Here is a 9,942-nt window from a genome sequence, read left to right on the forward strand (position 1 = left end):
TGTTTTATGTGTGTCCGATCAATATATAGTATATTTATTAAAATATATATATATATATATATATATAATTGGTTATTAAAACCAAAAATTTGTTAAATCTCTTTAAATTGTAGTGTAATTTATGCTTTGATTTCAAGATTAAATTTATTAAGGAAGTTGTAAAATGTCTTCTTGTCCTCCAGTCCAACAAAACTGACCAACATATCGTGGGCCTAGATAAATTCAAAAATCCAAGTCATGGGACGTAACAAAATAGTATTCTATCCTCATTTAATAAAATAGCAACTGCATTAGATAATACTCTCTCCGTCATGAATGAGCTTTCATTTTTCTATTTTAGTCACGAAATAAGAGTTTGCTTCATTTTTACCATAAATGTAACAGTGACCCACCTTCCACTAATTCATACCATTCATATTTCATTTAAAATTAATATTTCATATATAAGTGTTAACTTTTTTTCATTCATTTTTTTTAACATTTCTTAAATTCTTAAGCCAACAAATGAGACTCTTAATAGTGGACGGAGGGAGCAGTAGATACGGATTACTCCTGGAGTACTATTTTATATATCCGACAACTTTAGGAAAGAACATATTAACAAAAGAAGATGTGAAACATAATAAAGGGCATAAACATAGATATGTTCTTCGCTTTTTGAGTTTTATCATATTTAAATAGATAGATACTATAGCGTAGGAGAATGTTCGAATTGTATTAATTATGATCACATATATCCACATATTTTGGACATACGTCAGTGTGGAAGTAGCTTAGAATAAATTCAATTTGAATATTAAAGGACAACCTTTGGTTTGCAATTGCAACATACATATATAATTGTACGGAAAATGCATATATATGTGTCTTTAGTTGAGAAGGTGTGAAACAAACAAAATGGAATATAGAAAAAAAGATGATAAGTAGTGGAAGCAGCATCGCTTATCTCTCTCTCTCGAAATTAGGAAAAGGAGAGAAGCTTTCTGCAGGTGCTACTATGATTTTTCCAATAAAATAAATGTGATTCTTGCTGGATGGATTTAAATCCCCAAACAATCATTTTATGACTTGGGTTCTTATTCTTCAATCATAATGACACAAATATATATATATGGAAGACAAATTATAAGTGAGCTATCTATATCTATATTTACCAAGGGTAGGATCATTTTATATTCGACCATCAAAATATATACTACTATATAGTTTAAAAATTACTACTATTCTAATTGAAGGGCTAAAAATCTATTAATTAATCAAACCTCTATTAATTACAATATTAAATTGAAGTGCTAAATCTATTAAATCCTCTTTTTCAATATTTATTTTTCAGTATCATACTAGTTCAACTTCTATGATACTGGAAAATAAATGTAATATCTGAAACACTATCTTCTACATATATTTGAAAGAAATTAATCCAACTTTCAAAAGCATACAACACGATAAATTCTTTACCAAGTGTCCAAAAGAAATGGACAAATAGTAATGTTTCCCGATTCGAATAGGTTTGTTTGCTCATAATTGACAAGGTTAGTGGAGTAGTAATTATCATTTGATCGTAGCCACCTAATTACAGGTGAATTAAGTCTATGTAAATAAGCAACAATATAAAATGGCAATATCTTTAGGTAAGAATAGTTCATAAATATACTGAAAAAGGCACACAATATTTAAAGATTCTTAATGTGATAACAACTAAACATACTAGCTCACACTTCTTAGGATATTAATAGATCAAACAAATACCTAATACAATAAACTACAAACGTCTACCTGGTTGCATAATACTCCATCTAATAATTATCATTATTTTAAGTTAGGCTTATATGAACACTCTTGATCTCCTCCTCCATACAGAACTCGAAAATCATGGCAAGAAATCAAATCTTGGAAGCCTTGATTGTCTTCAAGATATCCTGGGAATAGCTTTGCAAACTAGTGGTTGCTTCATTTCCATGGACAATTTCAGACATTCCGATAAATCCACTCCACCACTAGGACAAGCAGTCCACTTGAACTTATGAAGCAAGTGGGCTAGCCAGAGTTGGACCGTGGCAAGGCCCATTGACTTACCGGGGCACACCCTCCTCCCGGACCGAATGGTGCAAGCCTGAGATCGGATCCCATGATGGCAACGTCATCCTCCAGAACCTCTCAGGCCTAAACCCTTTTCGGGCTCAGGCCATACTCCCGTCGTGAGTGATGGCCCACATGTTGACCATGGCGGTCGTGCCTGCGGGCACAAAGTGGGGGCCACTTGGGTGTCGTGGATGGGGCGGGCCCATGAGAGGAGGGGGCCCGGGGTGCAACCTAAGGGTCTCCTTCACTATGGCTTGGATGTAAGGTAGGTTTGGGAGGTCGGAATCAGCCACCGTTGTGTTGAGCCCAATTGCATTGTCTATCTCATTTTGTGCCTTGGCTTGAATTTCAGGATGAAGAATCATTCTTGCAAGAATCCATTCTAATAGGATTGCCACAGTATCAGTCCCTCTAAAGATCATTTCCTGAGGATAAAAACATATATATCCCATGTAAATATAGGAAAACAACATTTGACACAAGAAATTAGACCAAAAGAGAAAAATAAAGATCAATGTTGCCATCACCAGGCACAAACAAACATCCTAAAGTTATACTATATGCAGATTCGATTATGCATATCCACAAAGATAGAAAAAAACAAGCATAATAATATATACTCATTATACCTTTTCAAATAAAATCATCCAAAACAAATCTTAATAAAAAAAGTAAAAAAATTATTGCTTGTGTCACACTTTTTTCTGGTATAACAAACACATATCATACATGTGTTAAACGATTATTCGTTTAATACTATTAACAAAGTATGAGACGAAACATTATTCTTAAAACAATAACGTCCTAAAATATTCTTTGATAGGTGGCATTATTCTTGTGGTTAAAATTATACAAGTTCACCACACATCCATCATGAAACTGAAATAAACCATGAAAGTAGGCACATGCAAGAAGCCATTCAAATTAGGTAACGCATGCATTAATCATTCAATTCTTTCGTACTAATTAAAAATAATTACTCAAATATGAAAAAAATTAAATTTTAAAAAATAATTACCCAAAGAACTGCAATCATGTCCGAATCAGATAGTTTGGTCTCCTTCTCCAAATCAAGCAAAACATCAACAAAATCATCATCATCATCATCACCCCCAAATCCCACTTGATTAGCCCTTTAACCCTATGCTTCTCCACAATTTTTCCGACAAAAACATTAACCTTTTCGACCAACCGAAAACTCCTCTTTCTGATCCTCTGCCAATCAAAAAGCCCCACGTATGCAAAATGATCACTCCAATTAAACACACTAAGCAACTCATACCCTTCCCTAACCAAACCCTCCAACTCCAACCCTTCCCCATTCTCTCCAAAATCATACCTTTTCCCAAACACACTCATCATCACATTATTCAAAGAAGCCAAGTGCAAAACCCTCCTCACTCTCACCTCCCCCTCTCTCTCCATCTCCGCCGCCGCCTCAGCCGCCACCCAGCCTGCTAACTCCCCCTCACGCGCCCGAGGCGGGCCACCCGCCTCGGGCCAAAGAGGTGCGCTGCGGAGATCCTCCGCAGAGCTCCTCCAGTAGTCCCCGTAGGGGCGAACCCCATGGCCCGGTCGAACATGAGCAGCCGGGCCGACTCCTTGACAGGCCGGTCCGCGAAGGCCGAGCTGCAGAGGATCTGCTTGGCGGTGTCGCGGTCGCTGGAGATGACGAAGCGCGTGAGGCCGACGGAGAAGGCCATCAGGGGTTTGGATTTGAAGGTGTTGGAGAGGCGGGCGAGGGCGCGGTGGGTGAGGGGTGGGTGAAGGAGAGGGCGAGGCCGAGGAGGGAGGCCCGATGGGCCGGGAATGGAGGAGGTGGGCCGGGATTGGGCCCGGTATAGGGCCCATGCGAGGCCGCCTGGGGTGAGCCAGAGGCCGAAGACGGCGGCGAAGAGGAGGAAGAAGAGGGAGAGTGTTGTTGATGGAGTGAAGAGGAAAGTGTAGTCTAGCCACATTTTTTGGGTTTTGATGTGTGAGAAAAGAGAGGGGGAAATGTAAAGAGGGAAGAGTGTGATGCAACGATATTTATACAAGTTGGGTTGGGGTTAATGCTTGCTTAATTTATGTTGTTTATTTTTGCATAAAACCATGGTTAATTGGTTGGTTGTGTGGTCACATTTATTCCTTATTACATGCATGCTTCACCTATAATAATGATTTACTACTACAAATTTAGTTTGTGTTACGTCCACTACCACGTGTGTGACTATCATTGTATGTCTTGGTTGATTTTCAGATTTTTATTTTTAATGTGTAAGATTTTATTTAATTAAATTGTGATCCGTGTACTTACTACAAGTTCAGAGCCATTTTACCTATCAATTCGAATCAAACTGGAAAATTTAAATATATTTTGACCCCTATAAATAAAATGAGTATTGCTCTACAGTCTACTGAATAGAGTCAATATACTATGGACCTTATTGGGTTTGATTAAATAGGTGACTAATTTTGTACGGAGGCGGCGCGCAATACGGATTTTTCATTTGATATTTTATTTTACTAAGTAATTGTATTTATTGTTATACTGGAATTATTCGAATGACACCATAAATATTGCAATAATTTAAATCAATAGATATTGTATTATTTATGAAAATTAAAGATAGTTTTGAACCTAAAAAATTAAAATTATAGCATAATTTATTGATATTGAAAAATATAAATATTTCTCTTAATTCGTCTCACATAACAGTGCACTTTAAGTAGTTGCATGGATTTTAATGAAAACGACGTAGCATCAGTGGAGAATGTGTATCCTTTTTTTATCTCCTCCGTTATATAGTGGAGCGTTTAACTTTATAGCGGAGATTAAAAAAGGTAAGAAATAAGAGAGAAAAAAATCTTAAAAAAGAGTAAAGTGAGTGAGGAGAAATGTGTTGATTTTTAGTACTATAAGAGAGATGACCCTCTATATGGAACGTCAAAAATGAAAAATGACTCATACTATAGAGCGGAGGAAGTAGTAAGGTGATTCGTATGACATATTTTGTGAAGTTGTGAATAAGTGGAAAAATTATAAATAAAAGATGGAGAAAATATGAATAAAAGATGAGAAAATTATGTCTAAAAATAATTAGGCATTAAGTGTGCACTAATTTGGAACACCTGAAAAATAGTGAAACGTGGACTATTATAATGTGGAACAAATAGAATATTAAATTCATAATTTGCACACGCAAGTAGCATTTAAATCATGCAAAATTGAAACGCCCAAAATGTGGCACCTAACTTTCATGTCATTCAGTGATTTCCACAATTCGCATGACAGGAAGTATTTGAATTCCCAAACAGTGTTGTACAGTTTTAATGGAAATATTGAGTATAATAAAAATAGGAAAAAATAACTAAATATTTTAAATTTCTCATAAAGAAAACCACAATCAATTATTCATGAAGTTTTAGGCCTTTCTTACATATTGGGCTGGGTGATTGTTTGCATTTCTTGTTGGGCCTATCTTTCATATTGGGCTGGCTTGTTATGTCTAACTTCAAATTACTTATTGTTTTCCAAAATATTATACTCCTATCTTCACTTATAAGGCCAGCCTGAATTGGGATCCACACAACTAGCAGCCTCACAAAAAAATTCCAAGTTAAAATAATAATTTAAAGAAATTCCAAATCACAAATTTGTGCTCAGTTTGCAATTTCAATTTCATTTTCAAACTTTTATATATATGCAAACTTTATGGTAACTTTTGCAATTGGTGCTAGGGGTGAGCAACATATGGTAGTATAACAAAAAAAAGAGCCAAATCAAACAAAAGAATAAATGAATTTCTTTACTTCTACATTCAATTTCAAATCTTTGATCTTGCACTCAAATAGAACTGAAAATTTTAGTTCTGTTAAATTTATATTTTCAGACTTCTTCACCGCATTCATTTTATTATGCTATGAATTCAGTCACAATATGGAGTAACACACTAAAATTTAAGGTCAACATTACAACATGAGTGTAACTTTATGCCAGTCAAAATATAACAAATGAAATGGTCTCGAGAAAAGTATCATCGATGATTCAATGAATTATTAATGATAATGAATTAACGGAATTATTATTTTTTCGTCGTCAACACGTACAATTAAATTGAAATAGCCCAGTCATTAATGTATGTAAAAGTATAATGCATGTATCAAGCCAAACGTAGATTAATTGTAGATTTATATACTTTTTGGGTTCTCATAAATTCGAAAACAAATTATCTTTTGCATCAAATGAAGCACTAAATTAAATTTAATCTTTTGAGGGAAAAATGTTTATTATTTAACCAAGGGAAAAAGTTAGGTTGTTAAAACTAGAAAGCACAGGTAGTGTACTAGTGTTTATAGAAATTTACAGACTGGTTGATAAATCCACTCTGTGAAAAGGCTGGACTGCACCACCAATTAAAATTTTCCCAAAATAAACTAAAACGGGAGTAATATTTATTACATTTACATATTAATCAATTTTAGTAAAGCGTGATATGGGATACTAAGGATTTACTTAAATTAAAGTCATTTGAATCTAGTTTTTTAATTTCTAAAATTTTCTTGCTATCATCCCTATATCATAACAAAAATAGATACAACTTTCATGAAAAAAGAGAATATTTTGTATACTCCATTAGAAAAGTATATGAAATTACTATTTCACAACGCCTATAAATTATAGCCGAGTGGTTATAAGATAAGAATTGACTTTGGACGACAATAAATTTCTATCAAGAAGATAGGAAGAAGAGATAGAAATGTGACCATTAGTAGAGTCAGGGTTTAAATTCAGTTATTATTATAAGATAAAAATATTGTTATTATTATTTTAAATAATACATTAATTTTATTCTCCATACGTAAATTCAGTTTAAATTGTGTAAATCGGATTTAATTAATATCAGGGTTTAATAATGTAAATCAGATTTTATCATGTATTACCAAGTTTTAATCGTTTAATTGTGTCGTGTCAACTTATTTATTGTATCGTGTACCGATCGTATTTAAATTTAAAAATAATAGCTGGAGTTCGGATTGAGAATTTCTTTAACAAGTCAAATACATCTTTATGGATTTTGGGGGAGTAATAATCAAGTAAATAGAGGAGAGGAAGAGAGAGAATCTCCATTTGGTACACGGTTTCCGCCACCCAGAATTAGCTTACAAAATATACACACCCTTTCTTCGACTCTTCTACTGTTACTAATACTAACTCTGCATTTCAGAAACACTTATACACAAATCATCATCAACAAAAATGAAACCGGTGTTGCTCTCGGAAACCAAATCGGCCTCTGTTTTCGCGGCGATTTTGGTTTTCTGCATCTGCTTTACCTCCATTGGTGCGTTTATCACTTTTTTTCCCTTTCTTCCATTTTTTTGTTTTTATTTACTTTTGTTTTCTTCCTTTGGTTTTTGGCAATTATAGCTTTTAGTATGTGCTAATTTGGTTTGAAAGTTTTGATCTTTCTGTTGTTTTTGTTTCGGAAATTTTTGTTCAAATGTAGTAGGAGTACTACTATTCTTTTGTAAGATCTTGGATAAAACAGTAGAACAATTTCATGTTGATATGTGAGAGGAATTGTTGTGATGAAAGATGGATTCTAGTGTTGTTTGTCTTCAATGTGATTAATCTTAGCTAAAAAAATTTAAGATCCTAATTAACTAAAGCATCATGTTTCATAGTAGTTGATATTGAAAGAATTGCTTTACACTTATAATTCATCAGCCCCCAATAATTTTGAATCTGCTTTAGTTTGAAAAAAATAGTACTTCCAAATATTTGATGTTTATGATGTGTTTGTATTGAAGATTGTCATATGGTTTTTGCAGATGCTTATGATGCCCTTGATCCTAATGGGAACATAACTATCAAATGGGATGTTATACAGTGGACTGCAGATGGCTATGTTGTAAGTATATACAAAATGCATTCATAATATATATCATCTCCTAAGTTTCTTTTCTCTAGAATGATGTACAATTCTTGGATGATCTATTTCAGTATATAAAGATAAGGATCTGTCACACTATCCCCTATTATGCAGAATTATAAATGTTCAGACTACTTATCTTGTAAAATGTGGCTGCAGGCTGTTGTTAAAACCTACAACTTCCAGAAACGACACATTGAGCTGCCGGGTGGAAGTTGGGTTGGACAGGGGCCCAAAAAAGGGAAGTGATTTGGGAGGCGAGAGGAGCTCAAGCCACAGAGCAAGGCGATTGTTCAAGATTCAAGGAAACATTCCGCATAGTTGTTTAAAGACCCCTACCATCGTTGATCTGTTGCCCGGTACACCTTATAACCAACAGTCTGCAAACTGTTGCAAAGGTGGAGTTGTAAGTTCTTTGGGGCCAAGATCCAGCAAATTCGCCAGCTTTTTCCAGTTGCCCTTGGTCAAGCTGGCACCACAACAAAACTGTAAAGGTACCAGTGAATTTCACCCTCCTAGCACCGGGCCAGGTATACATGGGACCGGCTAAAATAGTGCAGCCAACCAGATTTTTGAGTCCAGATAAAAGGAGAACTACTCAAGCTCGAAGTAAGTGAAAAATTGAAGGTTCTTTACATGTTATGCATATATGCATTAGTTTCAACTTTCAAGTGGTTAATTATGTTGTTTCTCTGTATATACACTTGTTTGCAGTGACAATGAACGTGACTTGCACATATTCGCAATTTCTGGCTCAGAAGACTCCAAGCTGTTGTGTCTCACTATCCTCGTTTTACAATCAATCGAAGGGGCGTCCAACTTGTTCTTGTGGCTGCCGGAGTCTAGCTCAACCAGGCAGCTGTGTGGGGTAAGGACTCACTTGTAATTCGTATATGTATCACTTTCATGTATTGTGTTTGAACACGCTCTGAACATTGTTTGTGTGATCTTGCAGATCGCGTTCTCCACACATAGCTTCAGCTCTTTCGAGATCAGACACGAGTAATCAAACTCTCCTGCAGTGTACCAACCACATGTGCCCTATCCGAGTCCATTGGCATGTCAAACTCAATTACAAACAGTATTGGGCTGAAGATTACAATCACCAATTTCAACTATGCAAGGAACTATACGCACTGGAATTCGTGTTCAACATCCAACTTCAACAATCTCACTCAGATATTCAGTTTCAACTACAACCTTTAACACCATATGGCTCCATAAGTAAGGCACTACATGTATATACACTCTTGACAAATGTTAAAAGAATACGTTTTTTGTTCTCAAAACACTCTATAATCCATATCTCTGCATTGGCACAGATGACACTGCCATGTTATGGGAGTTCAGTTCTAAATGATATGCTGATGCAAAACGGGCCTTCTGGGAATGCGAGTCGGAGCTTTTGTTCATGAAGGACAAGACAAGCTTCAGCTTCAACAAGGGTGGCTTTCCCCCGGAGGGTATACTTTAATGGTGACAACTGTGTTATGCCACCGCCAGATGCCTACCCATTTCTACCTAATGAGAGTGCTTCTGCAGCCCCTGCACGCCTGTCTAATAGCAGCTCTGCTGGTATCTTTAGTGAGTTTGTTTTTACATCATTGGTTGGTTTGAGTTGGGGGAAAACTAGAAGACAACTGCTAATATAACTGATTGTTGGTGATGGAATTTTTCTGTATAGTGAACCAAATAGGATGCATTCTTTTCTGTTTTGCTTTCCTGCTGATTGTATCTGTATACCAACACAAAAAATTTAAATTTATGATCACAAATGGAAATTCATTTCAGATTCATATTATGTCCAAGAAAATACTTACCTAGAAGATCGAGATGGCAAAGGCCCTTTTCTATAGTTGCCAATGTGGTGGTTGTAGAAAAATCTACATCTTAGGATTCATCTTTCAACAATGCGGCACACTTCCTTTAAATTTGGAGTCCCTCC

General features: G+C 35.4%; 2 pseudogenes; one reads left to right on the top strand and one right to left on the bottom strand.

The window, feature by feature from the left end:
* Nucleotides 1-1,661: 1,661 nt before the first annotated feature.
* LOC125216711 lies at nt 1,662-4,040 on the bottom strand (annotated as a pseudogene).
* A 3,277-nt stretch (nt 4,041-7,317) lies between these two features.
* LOC125215540 lies at nt 7,318-9,649 on the top strand (annotated as a pseudogene).
* The last annotated feature ends 293 nt before the right edge of the window (nt 9,650-9,942 follow it).

This window comes from Salvia hispanica, chromosome 3 (genome assembly GCF_023119035.1).
Source record: "Salvia hispanica cultivar TCC Black 2014 chromosome 3, UniMelb_Shisp_WGS_1.0, whole genome shotgun sequence".
NCBI classification, from domain to species: Eukaryota; Viridiplantae; Streptophyta; class Magnoliopsida; order Lamiales; family Lamiaceae; genus Salvia; species Salvia hispanica.